Here is a 25240-nt window from a genome sequence, read left to right as displayed (position 1 = left end):
TCGCTTGATTCATTACTGGTTTGTGCATAGTCAGACTATGTAAGAATAAAGTTTTTGATATAAAACAATTAACCTTAATATTAAGTGAAAATCCAATATTTAGTATTTGCTTATCACGACTTTTGTATATCAGCTTATTTGATCTTCATTTTAACAGCTATTCTTAAGTCGAGTTTGTGTATCAGTTATTGTTTGGAGATGATATTAACGAGCTTTTCTAAACCTAGCAAACCAAATACATACGAAATAAATTATTCGGCAAACCATTACATGCATATTGTGAACTATTCATAGAGGTATTGAGCATGTTTAAATATCAAATATTTCAATGGAAATTGTATGGGATCTAATCAGATAAATTAAAGTGCTTGTCATTATTCGGCTGAATGCTAATTTGTATTGGGTTTCGAAATAATCCTGGTTCATGTTTCATTCGCTAACAAATTTCAAATGGATACGATTATCAAAAAAGATATATGTTTAATATTTGTTTCCATTGCCATAACTTTTATGCAAAGAGGTAATTGAAAATAGTTTTGCTAAAATGTCACCGGGCGGTAATATTGTCCAATCATTCATCTTCAAGAGTAATTAGTTTTTAACTAGATATTACTGATTAGCATTATCATTGTAAACATTGTCATTGAGAGGAGTACAATATATGCGAATAAATAAAATACCTCTGTCGGGCTATTACCGCATGTCTGAACTTATTAAGGCTTAATGTCGATTTAAAATGAAATTGAACTTGAACGAACTTGCCTGTGTCATATGAGGAAGAATACTATTTCCAATGAAAATCTAGAATATTCAAAATACTAGTGTCTCAATCTAAATGCACACAACTCAAAAATTCAAACAATGAATTACGGATCCCAACAAATGCTCTATATCCAAACACAATATCTTATATAAAAACGAAGTAAAGGAGTGATAACTAGGGCTCATATTTACTCAACTTTTTGAATTAGAGTTTGCTTCACCTAATGGAATATTTAGATACATATATGTGGATGGAATAAATAGCCAGGGTTATTACTTTTCGAGAGCTGCTTCCTGCTAAGTCCATATCACGCCAATAATGGCATACAGCTAAGGTAGTTTTGTAATGGTTTAGCTGTATATCACACAGTTAATACTTTACTCATTAGCTATCCAGTGTATCTACACGAACTAGACTAACGTACACTTATAATGGTAAATCCTTAAATCTCACTGTCAGTCATTCACCCGTACGCTGGCCAGTTTCTCATCACGAAATTGCCTAAGTAAGTTCTGTAGTGGCATGGCCTTATATCTCACTGGCGGTCATTCACACATTAGCTAATCAGTGCCTCACTACGAACTAGCATCAGGTAATTGTGTAATGGTATGACCTTATATCTCACTGCCAATCATTCGCTTATTAGCTATCCAGGGCCTCATTACGAACTGGCCTAAGTTAGTTTGTTATGGTTTGACCTTATATCTCCTTATTAGCTATCCAGGGCCTCATTACGAACTAGCCTAAGTTAGTTTGTTATGGTTTGACCTTATATCTCACTGTCAATTATTCTCTTGTTAGCTACCCAGGGTCCCATCACGAAATAGCCTAAGTAAGTTCTGTAATGGCATGGCCTTATATCTCACTGTCAGTCATTCACACATTAGCTAATCAGTGCCTCAATAAGAACTAGCCTAAGGTAAATGTGTAATGGTATGACCCTATATCTCACTGTCAATCATTCTCTTATTAGCTATCCAGTTTTTCATCACGAACGGGCCTAAGTTAGTTTGTAATGGTATGACCTTATATATCACTGTCAATCATTTTCTTATTAGCTATCCAGTTCCTCATCACGAACTGGCCTAAGTTAGTTTGTAATGGTTTGACCTTATATCTCGCTGTCAATCATTATCTTATCAGCTATCCAGTTCCTCATCACCAACTGCCCTATGTTAGTTTGTAATGGTACGGCCTTATATATCACTGTCAATCATTCTCTTATTAGCTATCCAGTTCCTCATCACGAACTGGCCTAAGTTAGTTTGTAATGGTATGACCTTTTATCTCACTGTCAATCATTCTCTTATTAGCTATCCAGTTCCTCATCATCAACTGCCCTAAGTTAGTTTGTAATGGTATGACATTATATATCACTGTCAATCATTCTCTTATTAGCTATCCAGTTCCTCATCACGAACTGGCCTAAGTTAGTTTGTAATGGTATGACCTTATATCTCACTGTCGACCATTTACTTATTAACTATCCAGTTCCTCATCACGAACTAACCTACGGTAGTTTGTAATAGTATGACCTTATATCTCACTGTCAGTCATTCACTCATTGCCTATCCAGTGTTCCAACACAAACTAGCCTAAATGTGTTCGTTATGGTATGACCTTTTATCTCACTGTCATTCATTCACTCAATAGCTATCCAGTCTTCCAACACAAACTAGCCTAAAGTAGTTTGTTATGGTATGAACTAATATCTCAATGTCATTTATTCACCCATAAGGTATCCAGTGTTCCAACACAAACTTGCCTAAGTGTGTTTGTTATGGTACGACCTTTTATCTCACTGTTAGTCATCACTCATTAGCTATCAAGTGTCTCACTATTAAGTAGCTCACGGTAGTTTTGTAATGATATGGCCCTTTATCACACCGTTAACCACTCATTTATCACTACGTGCAAGCCAAATGAAGTTAAGTAGTGATGTGACCATATATCGCAATTGATCGTAATTTTGTAATGGTATGGTATTTGTTCGCACAGTATCTCTAAATCACCTACATGCTGAATATCGTACTTCCATAACTCTAGCAAAAAAAAGCAAACATCCTATATATTATTGTAATATTTTGTGCAATATTTCTGTTTATTAAATGAATCAATTAATACACCAATTTACCAAATACAGGAAGATATAAAGAGCGCCGCAGTAAAAAGTAAAACAAAATCAAAGTTCATATTACATGTATGTTAATTACTTACAGAATCTTTAAGTATGGAAATAAATAATAAATTACACTCGTAGCATAAAATTCCCTTCATTCTATATTTGTCACTAAATTGAATATTGAATTATTGTTAATTCTGAAACCGCACATACAATGTGAATTGTCTTCTTTAGTTGTAAGTACCTGCAATAACAGGGTTATTACTACAGGAGTGCAGATATTACAATTTCGAATGACGCCCCGTGTCCTAAATATATTTTCAAACGACGGGTGGACGGACGGGACAAATAGACAGGCTTATTACTATAGAAGAGTCTCTTTCACAAGTCTTTATAACGCCTCATGTCTGTACCAAATGTGCAGACGACGGATGGACAGACGGGACAAATAGACAGGCTTATTACTATAGGGAATATTCTTTGACAAGTCCTTATTACGCCCCATGTATGTACCAAATGTTCAGACGACGGATGGACAGACGGGACAAATAGACAGGTTGATTACTATAGGAGAGTCTCTTTCACAAGTCCTTATTACGCCTCATGTCTGTACCAAATGTGCAGACGGCGGATTGACAGGCGGGACAAATAGACAGGTCAATTACTATAGGAGAGTCTCTTTCTCAAGTCCTTATTACGCCCAATGTATGTACCAAATGTGCAGACGACGAATGGACAGACGGGTCAAATAGACAGGCTTATTACTATAGGGTAGTTTCTTTCACAAGCCCTTATAACGCCACATGTATGTACCAAATGTGCAGACGAAGGATGGACAGACGGGACAAATAGACAGCCAAATGTGCAGACGACGGATGAACAAACGGGACAAATAGACAGGTTAATTACTATATGAGGGTCTCTTTCACAAGCCCTTATTACGCCTCATGTCTGTACCAAATGTATAAACGACGGATGGACGGACGGGACAAATAGACAGGCTTATTTTTATAGGAGAGTCTCTTTCACAAGTCCTTATTACGCCCCATGTCTGTACCAAATGTGCAGACGACGGATGGACAGACGGGACAAATAGACAGGTTAATTACTATAGGAGAGTCTCTTTCACAAGTCCTTATTACGCCTCATGTCTGTACCAAATGTGCAGACGACGGATTGAGAGACGGGACAAACAGACAGGTTAATTACTATAGGAGAGTCTCTTTCACAAGTCCTTATTACGCCTCATGTCTGTACCAAATGTGCAAACGACGGATGGACGGACGGGACTAATAGACAGGTCAATTACTATTGGAGAGTCTCTTTCACAAGTCCTTATTACGCCCAATGTCTATACCAAATGTGCAGACGACGGAAGGACAGACGAGACAAATAGAAAGGTTAATTTCTATAGGAGAGTCTCTTTCACAAGTCCTTATTACGCCCCATGTCTGTACCAAATGTTCAGACGACGGATGGACAGACGGGACAAATAGAAAGGTTAATTTCTATAGGAGAGTCTCTTTCACAAGTTCTTATTACGCCTCATGTCTGTACCAAATGTGCAGACGACGGATGGACAGACGGGACAAATAGATAGGTTAATTACTATAGGAGAGTCTCTTTCACAAGTCCTTATTACGCCTCATGTCTGTACCAAATGTGCAGACGACGGAATGACAGACGGGACAAATAGACAGGCTTATTACTATAGTGTAGTTTCTTTCACAAGTCCTTATTACGCCCCATGTATGTACCAAATGTGCAGACGACGGATGGACAGACGGGACAAATAGACAGGCTTATTACTATAGGGTAGTTTCTTTCACAAGTCCTTATAACGCCCCATGTATGTACCAATTTGCAGACGAAGGATGGACAGACGGGACAAATAGACAGCCAAATGTGCAGACGACGGATGTACAAACGGGACAAATAGACAGGTTAATTACTATAGGAGGGTCTCTTTCACAAGTCCTTATTACGCCTCATGTCTGTACCAAATGTGCAAACGACGGATGGACGGACGGGACAAATAGACAGGCTTATTGCTATAGGAGAGTCTCTTTCACAAGTCCTTATTACGCCCCATGTCTGTACCAAATGTGCAGACGACGGATGGACAGACGATACAAATAGACAGGTTAATTACTATAGGAGAGTCTCTTTCACAAGTCCTTATTACGCCTCATGTCTGTACCAAATGTGCAGACGACGGATTGACAGACGGGACAAATTGACATGTTAATTACTATAGGAGATTCTCTTTCACAAGTCCTTATTACGCCTCATGTCTTTACCAAATGTGCAAACGACGGATGGACGGACGGGACAAATAGACAGGCTTATTACTATAGGGAAGTCTCTTTCACAAGTCCTTATTACGCCCCATGTCTGTACTAAATGTGCAGACGACGGATGGACAAATGAGACAAATAGACATGATAATTACTATAGGAGAGTCTCTTTCACAAGTCCTTATTACGCCTCATGTCTGTACCAAATGTGCAGACGACGGATGGACAGACGAGACAAATAGAAAGGTTAATTACTATAGGATTGTCTCTTTCACAAGTCCTTATTACGCCTCATGTCTGTACCAAATGTGCAGACGACGGATGGACAGACGGGACAAATAGACAGGCTTATTACTATAGGAGAGTCTCTTTCACAAGTCCTTATACCGCCTCATGTATGTACCAAATGTGCAGACGACGGATTGACAGACGGGACAAATAGACAGGCTTATTACTATAGGGTAGTTTCTTTCACAAGTCCTTATTACGCCCCATGTATGTACCAAATGTGCAGACGACGGAAGGACAGACGGGACAAATAGACAGGTTAATTACTATAAGATAGTCTCTTTCACAAGTCCTTATTACGCCCCATATATGTACCAAATGTGCAGACGACGGAAGGACAGACGGGACAAATAGACAGGCTTATTACTATAGGGTAGTTTCTTTCACAAGTCCTTATAACGCCCCATGTATGTACCAAATGTGCACACGAAGGATGGACAGACGGGACAAATAGGCAGCCAAATGGGCAGACGACGGATGGACAAACGGGACAAATAGACAGGTTAATTACAATAGGAGGGTCTCTTTCATAAGTCCTTATTACGCCTCATGTCTGTACCAAATGTGCAAACGACGGATGGACAGACGGGACAAATAGACAGGCTTATTACTATAGGAGAGTCTCTTTCACAAGTCCTTTTACGTTCCCTGTTTGTACCAAATGTGCAGACGACGGATGGACAGACGGGACAAATAGACAGGTTAATTACTATAGGAGGGTCTCTTTCACAAGTCCTTATCACGCCTCATGTCTGTACCAAATGTGCAGACGGCGGATTGACAGGCGGGACAAATAGACAGGTTAATTACTATAGGAGAGTCTATTTCACAAGTCCTTATTCCGCCTCATGTATGTACCAAATGTGCAGACGACGGATGGACGGACGGGACTAATTGACAGGTCAATTACTATAGGAGAGTCTCTTTCACAAGTCCTTATTACGCCCAATGTATGTACCAAATGTTCAGACGACGGATGGACAGACGGGACAAATAGAAAGGTTAATTTCTATAGGAGAGTCTCTTTCACAAGTTCTTATTACGCCTCATGTCTGTACCAAATGTGCAGACGACGGATGGACAGACGGGACAAATAGATAGGTTAATTACTATAGGAGAGTCTCTTTCACAAGTCCTTATTACGCCTCATGTCTGTACCAAATGTGCAGACGACGGATTGACAGACGGGACAAATAGACAGGCTTATTACTATAGTGTAGTTTCTTTCACAAGTCCTTATTACGCCCCATGTATGTACCAAATGTGCAGACGACGGATGGACAGACGGGACAAATAGACAGGCTTATTACTATAGGGTAGTTTCTTTCACAAGTCCTTATAACGCCCCATGTATGTACCAATTTGCAGACGAAGGATGGACAGACGGGACAAATAGACAGCCAAATGTGCAGACGACGGATGTACAAACGGGACAAATAGACAGGTTAATTACTATAGGAGGGTCTCTTTCACAAGTCCTTATTACGCCTCATGTCTGTACCAAATGTGCAAACGACGGATGGACGGACGGGACAAATAGACACGCTTATTACTATAGGAGAGTCTCTTTCACAAGTCCTTATTACGCCCCATGTCTGTACCAAATGTGCAGACGACGGATGGACAGACGGGACAAATAGACAGGTTAATTACTATAGGAGAGTCTCTTTCACAAGTCCTTATTACGCCTCATGTCTGTACCAAATGTGCAGACGACGGATTGACAGACGGGACAAATTGACATGTTAATTACTATAGGAGATTCTCTTTCACAAGTCCTTATTACGCCTCATGTCTTTACCAAATGTGCAAACGACGGATGGACGGACGGGACAAATAGACAGGCTTATTACTATAGGGAAGTCTCTTTCACAAGTCCTTATTACGCCCCATGTCTGTACCAAATGTGCAGACGACGGATGGACAAATGAGACAAATAGACATGATAATTACTATAGGAGAGTCTCTTTCACAAGTCCTTATTACGCCTCATGTCTGTACCAAATGTGCAGACGACGGATGGACAGACGAGACAAATAGAAAGGTTAATTACTATAGGATTGTCTCTTTCACAAGTCCTTATTACGCCTCATGTCTGTACCAAATGTGCAGACGACGGATGGACAGACGGGACAAATAGACAGGCTTATTACTATAGGAGAGTCTTTTTCACAAGTCCTTATACCGCCTCATGTATGTACCAAATGTGCAGACGACGGATGGACAGACGGGACAAATAGACAGGCTTATTACTATAGGGTAGTTTCTTTCACAAGTCCTTATTACGCCCCATGTATGTACCAAATGTGCAGACGACGGAAGGACAGACGGGACAAATAGACAGGTTAATTACTATAAGATAGTCTCTTTCACAAGTCCTTATTACGCCCCATATATGTACCAAATGTGCAGACGAAGGATGGACAGACGGGACAAATAGACAGGCTTATTACTATAGGGTAGTTTCTTTCACAAGTCCTTATAACGCCCCATGTATGTACCAAATGTGCAAACGAAGGATGGACAGACGGGACAAATAGGCAGCCAAATGTGCAGACGACGGATGGACAAACGGGACAAATAGACAGGTTAATTACAATAGGAGGGTCTCTTTCTCAAGTCCTTATTACGCCTCATGTCTGTACCAAATGTGCAAACGACGGATGGACAGACGGGACAAATAGACAGGTTAATTACTATAGGAGGGTCTCTTTCACAAGTCCTTATCACGCCTCATGTCTGTACCAAATGTGCAGACTGCGGATTGACAGGCGGGACAAATAGACAGGTTAATTACTATAGGAGAGTCTATTTCACAAGTCCTTATTCTGCATCATGTATGTACCAAATGTGCAGACGACGGATGGACGGACGGGACTAATTGACAGGTCAATTACTATAGGAGAGTCTCTTTCTCAAGTCCTTATTAAGCCCAATGTATGTACCAAATGTGCAGACGACGAATGGACAGACGGGACATATAGACAGGCTTATTACTATAGGGTAGTTTCTTTCACAAGCCCTTATAACGCCACATGTATGTACCAAATGTGCAGACGAAGGATGGACAGACGGGACAAATAGACAGCCTAATGTGCAGACGACGGATGAACAAACGGGACAAATAGACAGGTTAATTACTATATGAGGGTCTCTTTCACAAGCCCTTATTACGCCTCATGTCTGTACCAAATGTATAAACGACGGATGGACGGACGGGACAAATAGACAGGCTTATTTTTATAGGAGAGTCTCTTTCACAAGTCCTTATTACGCCCCATGTCTGTACCAAATGTGCAGACGACGGATGGACAGACGGGACAAATAGACAGGTTAATTACTATAGGAGAGTCTCTTTCACAAGTCCTTATTACGCCTCATGTCTGTACCAAATGTGCAGACGACGGATGGACCGACGAGACAAATAGACATGTTAATTACTATAGGAGAGTCTTTTTCACAAGTCCATATTACGCCTCATGTCTGTACCAAATGTGCAGACGACGGATGGACAGACGGGACAAAAAGACAGGTTAATTACTATAGGAGAGTCTATTTCACAAGTCCTTATTCCGCATCATGTATGTACCAAATGTGCAGACGACGGATGGACGGACGGGACTAATTGACAGGTCAATTACTATAGGAGAGTCTCTTTCTCAAGTCCTTATTAAGCCCAATGTATGTACCAAATGTGCAGACGACGAATGGACAGACGGGACATATAGACAGGCTTATTACTATAGGGTAGTTTCTTTCACAAGCCCTTATAACGCCACATGTATGTACCAAATGTGCAGACGAAGGATGGACAGACGGGACAAATAGACAGCCTAATGTGCAGACGACGGATGAACAAACGGGACAAATAGACAGGTTAATTACTATATGAGGGTCTCTTTCACAAGCCCTTATTACGCCTCATGTCTGTACCAAATGTATAAACGACGGATGGACGGACGGGACAAATAGACAGGCTTATTTTTATAGGAGAGTCTCTTTCACAAGTCCTTATTACGCCCCATGTCTGTACCAAATGTGCAGACGACGGATGGACAGACGGGACAAATAGACAGGTTAATTACTATAGGAGAGTCTCTTTCACAAGTCCTTATTACGCCTCATGTCTGTACCAAATGTGCAGACGACGGATTGACAGACGGGACAAATAGACAGGTTAATTACTATAGGAGAGTCTCTTTCACAAGTCCTTATTACGCCTCATGTCTGTACCAAATGTGCAAACGACGGATGGACGGACGGGACTAATAGACAGGTCAATTACTATTGGAGAGTCTCTTTCACATGTCCTTATTACGCTCCATGTCTATACCAAATGTGCAGACGACGGAAGGACAGACGAGACAAATAGAAAGGTTAATTTCTATAGGAGAGTCTCTTTCACAAGTCCTTATTACGCCCCATGTCTGTACCAAATGTTCAGACGACGGATGGACAGACGGGACAAATAGAAAGGTTAATTTCTATAGGAGAGTCTCTTTCACAAGTTCTTATTACGCCTTATGTCTGTACGAAATGTGCAGACGACGGATGGACAGACGGGACAAATAGACAGGTTAATTACTATAGGAGAGTCTCTTTCACAAGTCCTTATTACCCCTCATGTCTGTACCAAATGTGCAGACGACGGATTGACAGACGGGACAAATAGACAGGCTTATTACTATAGTGTAGTTTCTTTCACAAGTCCTTATTACGCCCCATGTATGTACCAAATGTGCAGACGACGGATGGACAGACAGGACAAATAGACAGGCTTATTACTATAGGGAAGTTTCTTTCACAAGTCCTTATTACGCCCCATGTATGTACCAAATGTGCAGACGACGGATGGACAGACGGGACAAATAGACAGGCTTATTACTATAGGGTAGTTTCTTTCACAATTCCTTATAACGCCCCATGTATGTACCAAATGTGCAGACGACGGATGGGCAGACGGGACAAATAGACAGGCTTATTAATATAGGGTAGTTTCTTTCACAAGTCCTTATAACGCCCCATGTATGTACCAATTTGCAGACGAAGGATGGACAGACGGGACAAATAGACAGCCAAATGTGCAGACGACGGATGTACAAACGGGACAAATAGACAGGTTAATTACTATAGGAGGGTCTCTTTCACAAGTCCTTATTACGCCTCATGTCTGTACCAAATGTGCAAACGACGGATGGACGGACGGGACAAATAGACAGGCTTATTACTATAGGAGAGTCTCTTTCACAAGTCCTTATTACGCCCCATGTCTGTACCAAATGTGCAGACGACGGATGGACAGACGGGACAAATAGACAGGTTAATTACTATAGGAGAGTCTCTTTCACAAGTCCTTATTACGCTTCATGTCTGTACCAAATGTGCAGACGACGGATTGACAGACGGGACCAATTGACATGTTAATTACTATAGGAGATTCTCTTTCACAAGTCCTTATTACGCCTCATGTCTTTACCAAATGTGCAAACGACGGATGGACGGACGGGACAAATAGACAGGCTTATTACTATAGGGAAGTCTCTTTCACAAGTCCTTATTACGCCCCATGTCTGTACCAAATGTGCAGACGACGGATGGACAAATGAGACAAATAGACATGATAATAACTATAGGAGAGTCTCTTTCACAAGTCCTTATTACGCCTCATGTCTGTACCAAATGTGCAGACGACGGATGGACAGACGAGACAAATAGAAAGGTTAATTACTATAGGATTGTCTCTTTCACAAGTCCTTATTACGCCTCATGTCTGTACCAAATGTGCAGACGACGGATGGACAGACGGGACAAATAGACAGGCTTATTACTATAGGAGAGTCTTTTTCACAAGTCCTTATAACGCCTCATGTATGTACCATATGTGCAGACGACGGATGGACAGACGGGACAAATAGACAGGCTTATTACTATAGGGTAGTTTCTTTCACAAGTCCTTATTACGCCCCATGTATGTACCAAATGTACAGACGACGGAAGGACAGACGGGACAAATAGACAGGTTAATTACTATAAGATAGTCTCTTTCACAAGTCCTTATTACGCCCCATATATGTACCAAATGTGCAGACGAAGGATGGACAGACGGGACAAATAGACAGGCTTATTACTATAGGGTAGTTTCTTTCACAAGTCCTTATAACGCCCCATGTATGTACCAAATGTGCACACGAAGGATGGACAGACGGGACAAATAGGCAGCCAAATGTGCAGACGACGGATGGACAAACGGGACAAATAGACAGGTTAATTACAATAGGAGGGTCTCTTTCACAAGTCCTTATTACGCCTCATGTCTGTACCAAATGTTCAAACGACGGATGGACAGACGGGACAAATAGACAGGCTTATTACTATAGGAGAGTCTCTTTCACAAGTCCTTATTACGTTCCCTGTTTGTACCAAATGTGCAGACGACGGATGGACAGACGGGACAAATAGACAGGTTAATTTCTATAGGAGGGTCTCTTTCACAAGTCCTTATCACGCCTCATGTCTGTACCAAATGTGCAGACGACGGATGGACAAATGAGACAAATAGACATGATAATAACTATAGGAGAGTCTCTTTCACAAGTCCTTATTACGCCTCATGTCTGTACCAAATGTGCAGACGACGGATGGACAGACGAGACAAATAGAAAGGTTAATTACTATAGGATTGTCTCTTTCACAAGTCCTTATTACGCCTCATGTCTGTACCAAATGTGCAGACGACGGATGGACAGACGGGACAAATAGACAGGCTTATTACTATAGGGAAGTCTTTTTCACAAGTCCTTATAACGCCTCATGTATGTACCATATGTGCAGACGACGGATGGACAGACGGGACAAATAGACAGGCTTATTACTATAGGGTAGTTTCTTTCACAAGTCCTTATTACGCCCCATGTATGTACCAAATGTACAGACGACGGAAGGACAGACGGGACAAATAGACAGGTTAATTACTATAAGATAGTCTCTTTCACAAGTCCTTATTACGCCCCATATATGTACCAAATGTGCAGACGAAGGATGGACAGACGGGACAAATAGACAGGCTTATTACTATAGGGTAGTTTCTTTCACAAGTCCTTATAACGCCCCATGTATGTACCAAATGTGCACACGAAGGATGGACAGACGGGACAAATAGGCAGCCAAATGTGCAGACGACGGATGGACAAACGGGACAAATAGACAGGTTAATTACAATAGGAGGGTCTCTTTCACAAGTCCTTATTACGCCTCATGTCTGTACCAAATGTTCAAACGACGGATGGACAGACGGGACAAATAGACAGGCTTATTACTATAGGAGAGTCTCTTTCACAAGTCCTTATTACGTTCCCTGTTTGTACCAAATGTGCAGACGACGGATGGACAGACGGGACAAATAGACAGGTTAATTTCTATAGGAGGGTCTCTTTCACAAGTCCTTATCACGCCTCATGTCTGTACCAAATGTGCAGACGACGGATTGACAGACGGGACAAATAGACAGGTTAATAACTATAGGAGAAGCTCTTTCACAAGTCCTTATTACGCCTCATGTCTGTACCAAATGTGCAGACGACGGATGGACGGTCGGGACAAATAGACAGGTTAATTACTATAGGAGAGTCTCTTTCACAAGTCCTTATTACGCCCCATGTCTGTACCAAATGTGCAGACGACGGATGGACCGACGAGACAAATAGACATGTTAATTACTATAGGAGAGTCTTTTTCACAAGTCCATATTACGCCTCATGTCTGTACCAAATGTGCAGACGACGGATGGACAGACGGGACAAAAAGACAGGTTAATTACTATAGGATAGTCTCTTTCACAAGTCCTTATTACGCCTCATGTCTGTACCAAATGTGCAGACGACGGATGGACAGACGGGACAAATAGACAGGTAAATTACTATAGGAGAGACTCTTTCACAAGTCCTTATTACGCCTCATGTCTGTACCAAATGGACAGACGACGGATTGGCAGACGGGACAAATAGACAGATTAATTACTATAGGAGAGTCTCTTTCACAAGTGCTTCCTACGCCCCATGTCTTTACCAAATGTGCAGACGACGGATGGACGAACGGGACAAATAGACAGGCTTATTACTATAGGAAAGTTTCTTTCACAAGTCCTTATTACGCCTCATGTCTTTACCAAATGTGCAGACGACGGATGGACCGACTGGACAAATAAACAGGCTTATTACTATAAGATAGTTGCTTTCATAAGTCCTAAGGAGTACGCATGTCAATGTACATGTGCAAACGACGGATAGACGGACGGAACATATTAAAGTGTAATTACTATAGGAGAGCCGCTGTCTTCAGTCATTTGGACGGAACACATAGACTAGGTAATTTCTAAGGGAGACCCTCTGTAGCAAGTCTTAATGAAATCGTATATGCGGTCCGGACAAGTAGGCAGGGTAGTTACTATAGGAGAACCTCTATCACGGGTCCTGATGACGCAGTATATCGTTAGCATATGTGCAAACGACGGAATGACAGGTGAAACAAATTCACTTGGTAATTACTATTTATAACATACAGAGTGATTACAATAGGAGATCTGCTTTATGTTTTGCCCTAATGATCCTGCATGTCTTCTATTGAAATCATCATACATATAACATATGCATCTGAATATCTAAGAATTTTACATAAATAATGTACATATCTACACGTGATGTACAATGTATGTGGTTATTTGTGAGTTTATGCGTTCATGCGTGTCTGCGTGTTTGTGTACTATGGATTAAGAAAAACAAGTTAATTTTTGACATAGCTTAGTTTAATAAAGCAGAGCAGTAATTTCACTGAACAATAAATCGGACATTGAGTCTGTCAATTTACCTAAGTATTCTTACCTACATGTGTAAGTTTACTTAGACAAATGATACAAAAGGACTTATAGATGATCAAAACAGTCCCTGAATATTAATATATTTCATCAAGTTTAAAAAAGGTTGTGGCATGTTATCAACTGTGTTCAATAATACAATGGAATTTGCCGCTGCTCAACTAAACGAAACGAATATCTATTTCAATAGAACGAAACATATAAACACCAAGTTTATTATGACACCAATTCAATGATCCATTAATTTAATCAATCAAGACAACATTGTGATAATAAAGTGCGAAATAAAGGGGCTGGTAATTTGCGCCGCTAGGAACGAGTAAGTATTTAAAGTTCATATAAAGTTACATAATCGATTACTGATTAACTAAATAAATAATAACACTCGTAGCAGAGTATAAACTTACTTACTATTGATACAAAGTCCGTTCCTTCCAACTGTTCCACTAAATCGGGTATTTGATTAATGTTTGTTCTGATTCCGCACACATATAAAATGCGAATGGTCTTTTAGTGTTGTTCATATATCATTCATTAACTGTCACGCATTTGACGCAATACTGGAATAATATAATAATTGATGACAATATATGCCAAAGATCGCCGTGTCGGACCAAAGTCGGCAAATGCGAGTTTCTGCCGTTTTGATTGGCTACTCAAATCGACAAAAGCGCGATTCAAGGAATTGACTATTTTGCTACTCAACTCGCCAAATAGTGAACTCATCCTAATACGGAATTCAAGGAATTGATCATTTTGCTACTCAACTCGCCAAATACGGAATTATATAAATTGACCATTTGGCTACTCAACTCGCCAAATACAGAGATCACCCTAATACGGAATTCAAGGAATTGACAATTTGGCTACTCAACTCGCCAAATACGGAGATCACCCTTAAACGGAATTCAAGAAATTGACCATTTGGCTACTCAACTCGCCAAATACTGAGATCACTCTAATATGGTATTCAAGGAATTAACCATTTGGCTACTCAACTCGCCAAATACGGAACTCACCCTAATACGAAATTCAAGGAATTGACCATTTGATTACTCAACTCGCCAAACACGGAGTTCAAACAAATGAAAATTTCGCTGCTCAACTCGCCAAATACGAAATTCAAGGAATTGACCATTTGACTACTCAATTCGCCAAATATGGAATTCAAGATATTGACCATTTGGCTACTCAACTCGCAAAATACGGAATTTTCGGAATTGTTCATTTAACTACTCAACTCGCCACATACTGATCTTACCCATATACGGAATCGAAGGAATTGACCATTTGACTACTCAACTCGCCACATACGGAACTCACCCTAATACGGAATTGACGGAATTAACCATTTGACTACTTAATTCGCCAAATATGGAAATCAAAGAATTGGCCATAAATTGGATACTCAACTTGCAAGATACGGAACTCACCTTAATTCAGAATTCAAGGAATTGACCATTTGGCTACTCAACTCGCCAAATACGGAATTTAAAGAACTGGCCATTTGGCTACTCAACTTGCCAAATACGCAATTCAAAGAATTTACCATTTGACTAATCATCTCGCCAAAAAAGGAATTCTAGGAATTGACCATTTGGCTGTCGGAACTCACCCTAATGCGGGACTCAAGTAACTGCCCTAGGGATACTCAACTCGCCAAATACGGAATTCAAGGAATTTACAATTTGACTACTCAACTCGCCAAAAACGGAATTCAAGTAATTGACCATTTGGCTACTCCACTCGCCACATACGGAACTCACCCTAATACGGAATTCAAGGAATTGATCATTTGACTACTCAACTCGCCACATACGGAACTCTTCCTAATAAGGAATTCAAGGAATTGACCATATGACTACTCAACTCGCCAAATTTGGAATTCAAGAAATTTACCATTTGGCTACTCAACTTGCAAAATACGGAACTCACCTTAATACGGGATTCAAAGAATTGGCCAGTCGTCTACTCAACTCGCCAAATACGGAACTCACCCTAATACGAAATTCAAATAATTGACCGTTTGACTGCTTAACTCGCCAAATACGGGATTAAAGGAATTCACCATTTGGCTACTCAATTTGCCAAATACGGAACTAACCCTAATACAGAATTCAAGGAATTGACCATTTGACTACGTAACTCGCCAATTACGGAATTGAAATAATTGACCATTTGGCTACTCAACTTGCCAAATACGGAAATCAACCTATATAATTGGCCATAAATTGGCTACTTAACTCGCAAAATACGGAACTCACCTCAATACGGAATTCAAGGAATTGACCATTTGACTTCTCAACTCGTCAAATACGAGATTCAAAAAAAATAACCATTTGGCTACTTAACTTGCCAAATGCGGAATTCAACCTCTTTCGGAATTCAAGGAAATGTCTATTCGACTACTCAACTTGCCAAATACAGAATTCAAGGAATTGACCATTTGGCTGTCGGAACTCACCCTAATGCGGGACTCAAGGAATTGACCATTGGGATACTCACTTCGCCAAATACGGAATTCAAGGAATTGATCATTCGACTACTCAACTCGCCAAATACGGAATTCAAGGAATTGACCATTTGGCTGTCGAAACTCACTCCAATACGGGAATACGGTAAATTATTCAATTCTGTGTCCAATTGTTTTTGTTTTACTAACCGTTTTTAAAAACAAGTTATTTGGAATTACTGGCTTATTAAATACTTCACCCACTATATACGGTTTGCTATGCAGTTGTCGTCAACCTATTTGTATTTAAAAAAAACAAAACAATTATTTTTATTGAAACCGACGGAATGGACGGACGGTGAAATATTTTTGATCTCATTGTAAGACGATATTTGCAATAATCATAAATATCACAATTATATTGTAAGGTAGATATTACTATGGTTATAATCAAAATATCGTTGCATACGTTTTATTCGATTTATTAAATACTCATTAATTAGGTGACCTTATATAGGTCGAGTTATTTGACCTCGGAAATTACATTATGAATAACATTATTTTATTATTGAACTCCACAATCCTATACAACGAAGTTATATCATATTTCGTTCCTAACAAAAGCTTAGCTGTGCGCTGTCTTTAAATCTACAACGGACTGAGAACCATGAAAGAATTTGTATACTATGTTCACCGTTGAAAATTAATATTGTGTATGCTCATTTGTCCCTGAACAATATTCGATCAAGTAATTTGTAGTTCACAGAAATTAATGTATTTTGGATACATTTGTAATTCAGACCTATATACTGACATTTTTTACAATGACATTTATCCAACTGAACACTTACAGAAAGCAAGAGATCCAACAAGTTTAAGATAATACTTAAATGTAAATAGGACATCCACACATCGGCAATACTTATATAAGGATGTAAACATTTTAAACCTGAGTTGTACAGTTGATGCACTCTTGCAGCAGACGGCTATTATCACAAACTTGCATCTAATGTCTATCATTTCCAAAGACGTACAGTGACATATCACAGACTTGCACCTAATGGCTATCATTTCCAAAGACGTACAGTGACATATCACAAACTTGCATCTACTGACTATCATTTCCAAAGACATCTTACAAGCTTGCATAATATGGCTATTATTTTAAGACGTCAAGCCATTTATCACAAACATCGTAACGAGCATTAATTCAAACGAAGAACCGCGATATATCTATTACATACTTCCATCTGATGTGATACTGGGGACATATATTAACGTCAAGGAAGTTTCATGAATTTGCATCTGATAGATATTATTGAGAAATATGACCAGCGATATATCACAAACTTACATCCGATATGATACTATGGACGAGTGTTATTACCAAAGATGTTTAGCTATACGTCACAAACTTTCATCAGATGTAGTTTGGAGGAAGAGTATTATTACCGAACACTTATAATAATCCAGACAACGCTTGCATCTGATACGATACCATGGACGAGTATTATTACCAAAGACGTACTGCGATATATCACAAATTTGCATCATATCCTATACTGTGGACGAGTATTATTACCAAATACGTACAGAGATATATCAGAAACTTTCATCGTATCTTATACTATGAACGAGTATTATTACTAAATACGTACAACGATATATCACAAATTTGCATCAGATCTGATACTATGGACGAGTATTTTTACTAAATACATTCAGTGATATATCACTAATTTGCATCAGATCTGATACTATGGACGATGATTAGAACCAAGGACGTATAGCGACATATCATGAACTTGCATCAGATGTGATACTATGGACGAAGATAAGAACCAAGGGCGTATAGCGACATATCAGAAACTTGCATCAGATACGATACCATGGACAAGTGTTATTATTAAATGACGTGCAGCTATATATCACTAACTTTCATGAGATACGATACTATGGACCAAAATTATTACCAAATACGCACAGCGAAATATCACAAACTTGCATGAGATACGATACCATGGACAAGTGTTATTATTAAATGAAGTACAACTATATATAACAAACTTGCATCGGATACGATAATATGGACGAAAATTATTACCAAATACGTACAGCGAAATATCACAAACTTGCATCAGATACAATACCATGGACGAGTGTTAGTAACACAGACGTACATCGACATATAACAAATGTGAGTTCAACATCTTGCTTGGGACGAGTTTTATTGCCAAAGACGTAAGCAACGATATAAATGAATAATTATATAATACTACTAAACTCAATCAGTTTAATATAACATACATCCAATTATACACTATTGTGCGTTCTGCAAATGGTTAAGGCAACGTCGTTTTAAAATAATATTTATTCATTCTAAGTTTTCCTATGTCTTACCACGAACAAGACTGATGTAGTTTTGTAATGGTATGCTTTTAGATCCCACTAGTAGTCATTCATACACTAGCTGCCTCAGAATAGTGTAGCTTACTGTAAGTGTTTAATGATATTGCTTTATACTCATAAACTATGAGCAGCCACACCATAGATAAGCTGAGGTGTGTTTGGTTAAACATGAACCCATCCGTCTTCATCTTTAATATGCATTGGCACTTTATCTCTATATCATCATACTGCAAATGTGTTAAGCATCGTACCAATTATAGCACTGATAACAGAGGTAAACGTTCTATATATAATTGTCATATTGTTTTTGATACACATATGTATTAAATGAACGAAAAAATCCACCTTTTTCAAATTAAAGTACGATATAAAGCAGATTAAAACTTGCGCCGATAAAAAAATGTTTATATTTAAAGTTCATATTATGATATTAACAGACGGAATCGTCAACTGCTAAACTTAATAAGCAACTAACACACATATCAGAATGTAAAGTTACTTACTGATTAAACAAAATCCCTTCTTTCCATATTTCTCACTAAATCGAATTTTAACTAATTATTATTTCTGAAGCCGCACACATAATGTCAATGCTCTTCTATAATTATGCTTATATAAATACTATACTTCATAATTCTAAACAAAGAAAGGAGAGATCAGATTTCATCATTAACAAAGGCCACGGTATGCGCTTCTTTAACATACAAAAACGAACTTATTTAGATTGTTCATTTGGATTAAACCTATATTCGATCAAATAACTGGAAATATACTGAAATGAATGTTCGACTGCCTTTTTGGTTCACACATAATATCAGTTTTGACACTTTATTAATGAGTTGTCTGGGATTGGCTGATTTTGGCGTCAATGCCTTAAAGTCAATCATATTAAATGATTATAACTCACTGTAAAATGTATCTCTATGTTTGTTGATCTGCCAAAATTTTGCCATAAATTTAGTCCAAACTCTCTTTATCGACGTCGGATATCTCGACTTTCCGGTTGTGTCGCCTTTTTTCCCCGGTCCCCAATTTATAACGTTTAGAACCCTTACTTCCTATGGCCGATCCAGATATCCCCCGGATTTTGTACAGGGTACTTCTCTGAATTGGTCAACCAGAGCAGTGGAGCTAACATTTGACATTTTGATTATATTTTAATTACTCACACTTACCACTTATCCTCAAATTATGACAGTTTGTTGTTTTGACACGCACGGTAATTCAGCGACATGCCGCAAACCCTCATGAAAATGTTCGCCCCTACAACTCGATCTACAGTTGGCATAAATAACACAGACAATGTGTGCAATTCGACGACACGGACTGAAATAGGAGGTCGACATAATGAAAAAATCGAGATAGAAGAATCGACACAAGCAGATTGATTTAATATTTAATAAGAAGGAATAAATTCGGGACCAGGGAAAACAGTCGACACAACCAGAAAGTCGAGATATCCGAGTGCACTATCATGGATGCATGTCAAGTCTGTATACTTGAACCAAAGTGTCACTTTAATGGATGCATGTCAAGTCTGTGCACTTTAAACATAGTGTCACTATAAGGATGCAGGTCAAGTCTGTGCACTTTAACCGTAGTGTCACTATCATGGATGTATATCTAGTCTGTGCACTTTAACCATAGTGTCACTATAATGGATACATTTCAAGTCTGTGCACTTTAACCATAATGTCACTATAATATATGCATGTCAAGTCTGTGTACTTTAACCATAGTGTCACAATCATGGATGAATGTCAAGTCTGTGCACATTAACCATAGTTTCACCATCATAGATGCAGGTCAAGTCTGTGCACTTTAACCATAGTGTCACTATCATGTCAAGTCTGTGAACTTTAACCATAGTGTCACTGTCAGTGATGCAGGTCAAATCTGTGCACTTTAACCATGGTTTTACTATCATAGATGCAGGTCAAGTCTGTGCACTTTAACCATAGTGTCACTATCATGAATGCAGGTCAAAAACAAGCGGCGAGTAAAGGATTTGAAGTTAGAGGGACCACACTTTGGACATGCATCCCTTACACTGGAACCGAAAGATTTAGGCTACAATTAAGATATGGGGGCAAGTGACATCATTCAAGAAGATTTTGGCGATGTAAAAGTAAACTGGTTGATTCTGGTGCATTTAAGAAATGAGTAGGCGTGGTTGATGTCATTATCGGGATATGATCGCAGTTGGGCTGGTTATAGTCTCTCCACGCGTACTTAAACCAGCCGAACTGCATTTATATCCCCGAAAATGACATCAATCACACACTTCATTACTTATAATTTTACACCAAAAGTTTTTTTTTACAGAATTGTTAAAATAATACTAAATGCCATTAAAAAAACAATTCAGCAATTCTTTCTCACCCATTATGAAAACAGAACGACCCGACCGTTACCGGAAACATTTTGTCATGTGACATCATAACAAACCGGGAAAAAAACAACTTCATAGTTTTGTTGTTAACGTAAAGTGGAATTGCCTGTGGCAACAATATCATAATAAATCATAAATTGACGCGTTCAACAAGTTTTTCGTGGCCTGCTGACACACTTAAACCAATAACAAGATCATCAATTTTAAGTATAAATGTTTAAGCATATCCGTAGATGTTGCGTCCATCGGATGATTATTGCAATTGCCGAAAGGCAATTTAAAGACTGGAAGTTGAGGTGTTAATATTTGTTTATATAAATATTTGATCATTTTGACTGCAATTTTTTTAGAAAAGCTTGTGTTGCTCCTCGAATCCGTAGTTAATCTTAGCCATATCCCCTGAAATAATTGTATCAATTGTTATCATATATTTCGTAGAATATACGTCAAAACTTAAAAATAGCAATTTCAAGGCCGTAACGATTCTGAACTTTGGACACAAACGTATATGCACCACATGCATACATAAAAACACCACAAAATAAGGTCCGTAACGACTCTGAACTATGGACACAAACGTATATATACCACATGCATAAATATAAACACCACAAACAGACCACATACGCATCAGCATGTATTTACCTATCTATGATTGGATTACCGCCTTGAAACGGTCATTTGAAGCTATTTTTCATACATTTTTACTCAAATTGAATAAAATTACTTTACTACTTCTAATATTTGATACATATTTCACAAGCGGATTAATTCAGGAAGAGATGCTTACCCGGCGCGGGGCCCCATAAAATTGTACATATTTTTACCTAGATCGAAAAAGTTATGATAGTATTGAAAAATATTATAATATCGGAAAATCACACAAAAAACTAATTGGTTGGGCTGATAGTTATTACAACATTGGTTACAAACCTCAATCATTTGATTAATTACCTACTCCAAATAATAGTGTGTATGTTCTTAAGGTTTACGATAATGAATGTTAAATGAACAGGCGTTCATTACCGTGTCTTTAACATGTATTGGAAAAATGTCAAGTTTTCAATGAATTAGATTTAAAGTTTGAAATATAAACAAGGTAAAACAATAGTTCATAAGAAACTATAGTACGGAATGTCGAGTGAAACGGGTAATTGACATGAGACAACTAAACGTCGAGGACAATATCTTGCCTTGTGCAGATAGCGGATCGGATAACTGAACTATAAAACTAAATGCCAAGGACTTGTTCACGCTTTATTGGAGTCAAATACGTAATGTTAAAAACTAAAATACACACTTATTCCCAATTTATTGCTTCGAACTTACAATCACACAAATCAGACAAGTTCCAAATGTTAAAAACTGAAAATACACATATACTCTCAACAAACCAGTTCGAACACTCAAACAAATCATACAAAATAGTATTCCTTCCACAGTAAGCATACTACAACAACAAGCTATGCATCTATGTACACAAACACAACTGAATGTTATTGGAAATATCATCATAGCTCTTTAAGCATGGTTTCTCGCATTTAAATTGAAATCCTGATGAATTTCGTATAAACGACAAAAGTACGAACCCTTTGTGATGAGTCTGATTAATTGTATTAAACAATATTAACTATTCTTTACATTATGGTGATATTGGGATAGTTTATAAATTGAAATACAAACACCAAAGTGCTCGCCAGGCTGGAACGATTTGTCGAAAATCAGCCAAAGTACTGCGTATTCACATGTATGCATATTAAACGAGTAGTAAAGATTGTTATCATCTTTGTTACATTCTACTTAATTTTTAATGCATGAATGAAGGATTTACAACATGATGTCTCTAGTTCCTATTTAAATTCGTAAATGATGATTAAAATGTTTTCCATCGGGTATTTCATTCACTGTTAGTTGTTGAAAATTAGCCATTTCTCCTCGCTTGCTTGATATTTTTATAACCAAAGAGAGACATGCTTTTATGGATTCCATAAACAGAAGCACAACTTTTGAGTTCCACCATAATGGCCGTTAAAATAGTGAACCCTGTTTATTTATCATTCCAACAGAATAGTGAGTACTTCCGTTTAAAACAACTAATTGAATCATAAATTGATAACAAAACATGTACAAACACAAAGTTGAAGTTGTTTGCATGAAAATAAAAAATGCGTATTACGTAAGGCTAACCTAGTGAGCCAGTCAAATTACGCAGTAATTATTAGCAATTTTAAGCAGACAAAAAGGCCAAGGAAAAACAGACGTCGTCAGAAGCCGATACGTTATCGTGATTGAATGAATGTTAATTGTATGTTGTGTTTTTATCCAGGCCATAATAATGCCTGCATTGGTAATAAAGAACAGAATCATCAACTCTGTCTTCACTAACTCTTCAACTATCATTGGTTATTAAGAACACCATCAACAGGTTTGTCTTTCTCACCTCTTCTTCTGTCATCGGCCATAATAAACACCATCAACAAACATAACTTTAGCGCCTTTTCGTCTATCAGCGGCCTTATAAACACCATACGCAAGTATAATTATCATCCCCGTCGCTTCTACTGTCAGCGGCCTTATAATCACCATAAACAGAGATGTGTTCCTTGTCGCTTCTACTGTCATGGGTCATAGTAACACCATCAACAAGTCGGTGTTCCCATTACTTCTTCCACTTTAAACAGCCATAAAAAACACCATCAACACGAATATCTCTCTCACCTTGTCAACTGTAATCGGTTTTAATGAACAACATAAACAAGTATGTTTTCCCTATCTCTTGTGCTATCATCGGCCATATTAACACCATCTAAAAGTATGTTTGCCCCAACAACACAATGCCGACGAACTCCGGCGTGATATTCGTCGGATGTGGGACATTATCCCACAGAACTACATCCACAGATATGTGGTTTCAATGAGGTCAAGGTGCCATGCAGTTATTGCTGCAAATGGTGGAAACACAAGCTACTGAATTTAACACGTTCTCCTAGACAGTACTTCGTGACCTTCGATTTGATTGGTGACTAACTTTAACATTGTTATTTCTAATGAAATAATAATTCTAATGAAATGAATTTATTAAAATGTTTAATATAAAACGCGTAAAACGTGTGTATTGAACAAGTTTTGTGAGTTTGCTATTTTATTCTAATATTTTGATAAAACACAAAGTGGATATATACATTTATTTTTGTTTAGTGTACATTTAGCATATCATAAATTAACACTTACTTACAAGTTGTTTTTCGTGGCCTATTGAAACAATACAAACAATAACAAGATAAATATTATACAATTCACATGAATATTGATATGCGATGATTCCCGATCCAAATATATACGAAGATATTGCGTTCATAGGAATATACGCAATAACCGAAAGGCAGTTCATTTAAGAAATGGACGTTGAGGTGTAAATATATAGACTTCAAACACCGACCCTGTAATAAAAGACATGGTTTAAGCCGTTTAATATAAAACGCGTAAAACGTGTGTATTGATCAAGTTTTGTGAGTTTGCTATTTTATTCTTATATTTTAATAAAACACAAAGAATATAAATACATTTAATTTTTTTAGTGTACATTTAACATATCATAAATTAACACTTACTTGCAAGTTGTTTTAAGTTTTTCGTGGCCTGTTGAAA

The 25240-nt window shown here is 38.3% G+C and overlaps 1 protein-coding gene across 1 annotated transcript in view; it reads right to left on the bottom strand.

Moving 5' to 3' along the window:
• The window catches only part of LOC128222546 (uncharacterized), a 53729-nt gene extending 33945 nt beyond the window's left edge, over positions 1-19784 (bottom strand). Inside the window, exon 1 of the mRNA XM_052931607.1 lies at positions 19704-19784. The gene's annotated coding sequence lies outside the window, so the exon portion shown is untranslated. The remainder of the gene's footprint in view (positions 1-19703) is intronic.
• Positions 19785-25240: the final 5456 nt, after the last annotated feature.

Source organism: Mya arenaria, chromosome 16, assembly GCF_026914265.1.
Source record: "Mya arenaria isolate MELC-2E11 chromosome 16, ASM2691426v1".
In the NCBI taxonomy this organism is placed as follows: domain Eukaryota; kingdom Metazoa; phylum Mollusca; class Bivalvia; order Myida; family Myidae; genus Mya; species Mya arenaria.
This window is presented reverse-complemented; position numbering and strand designations above follow the sequence as displayed.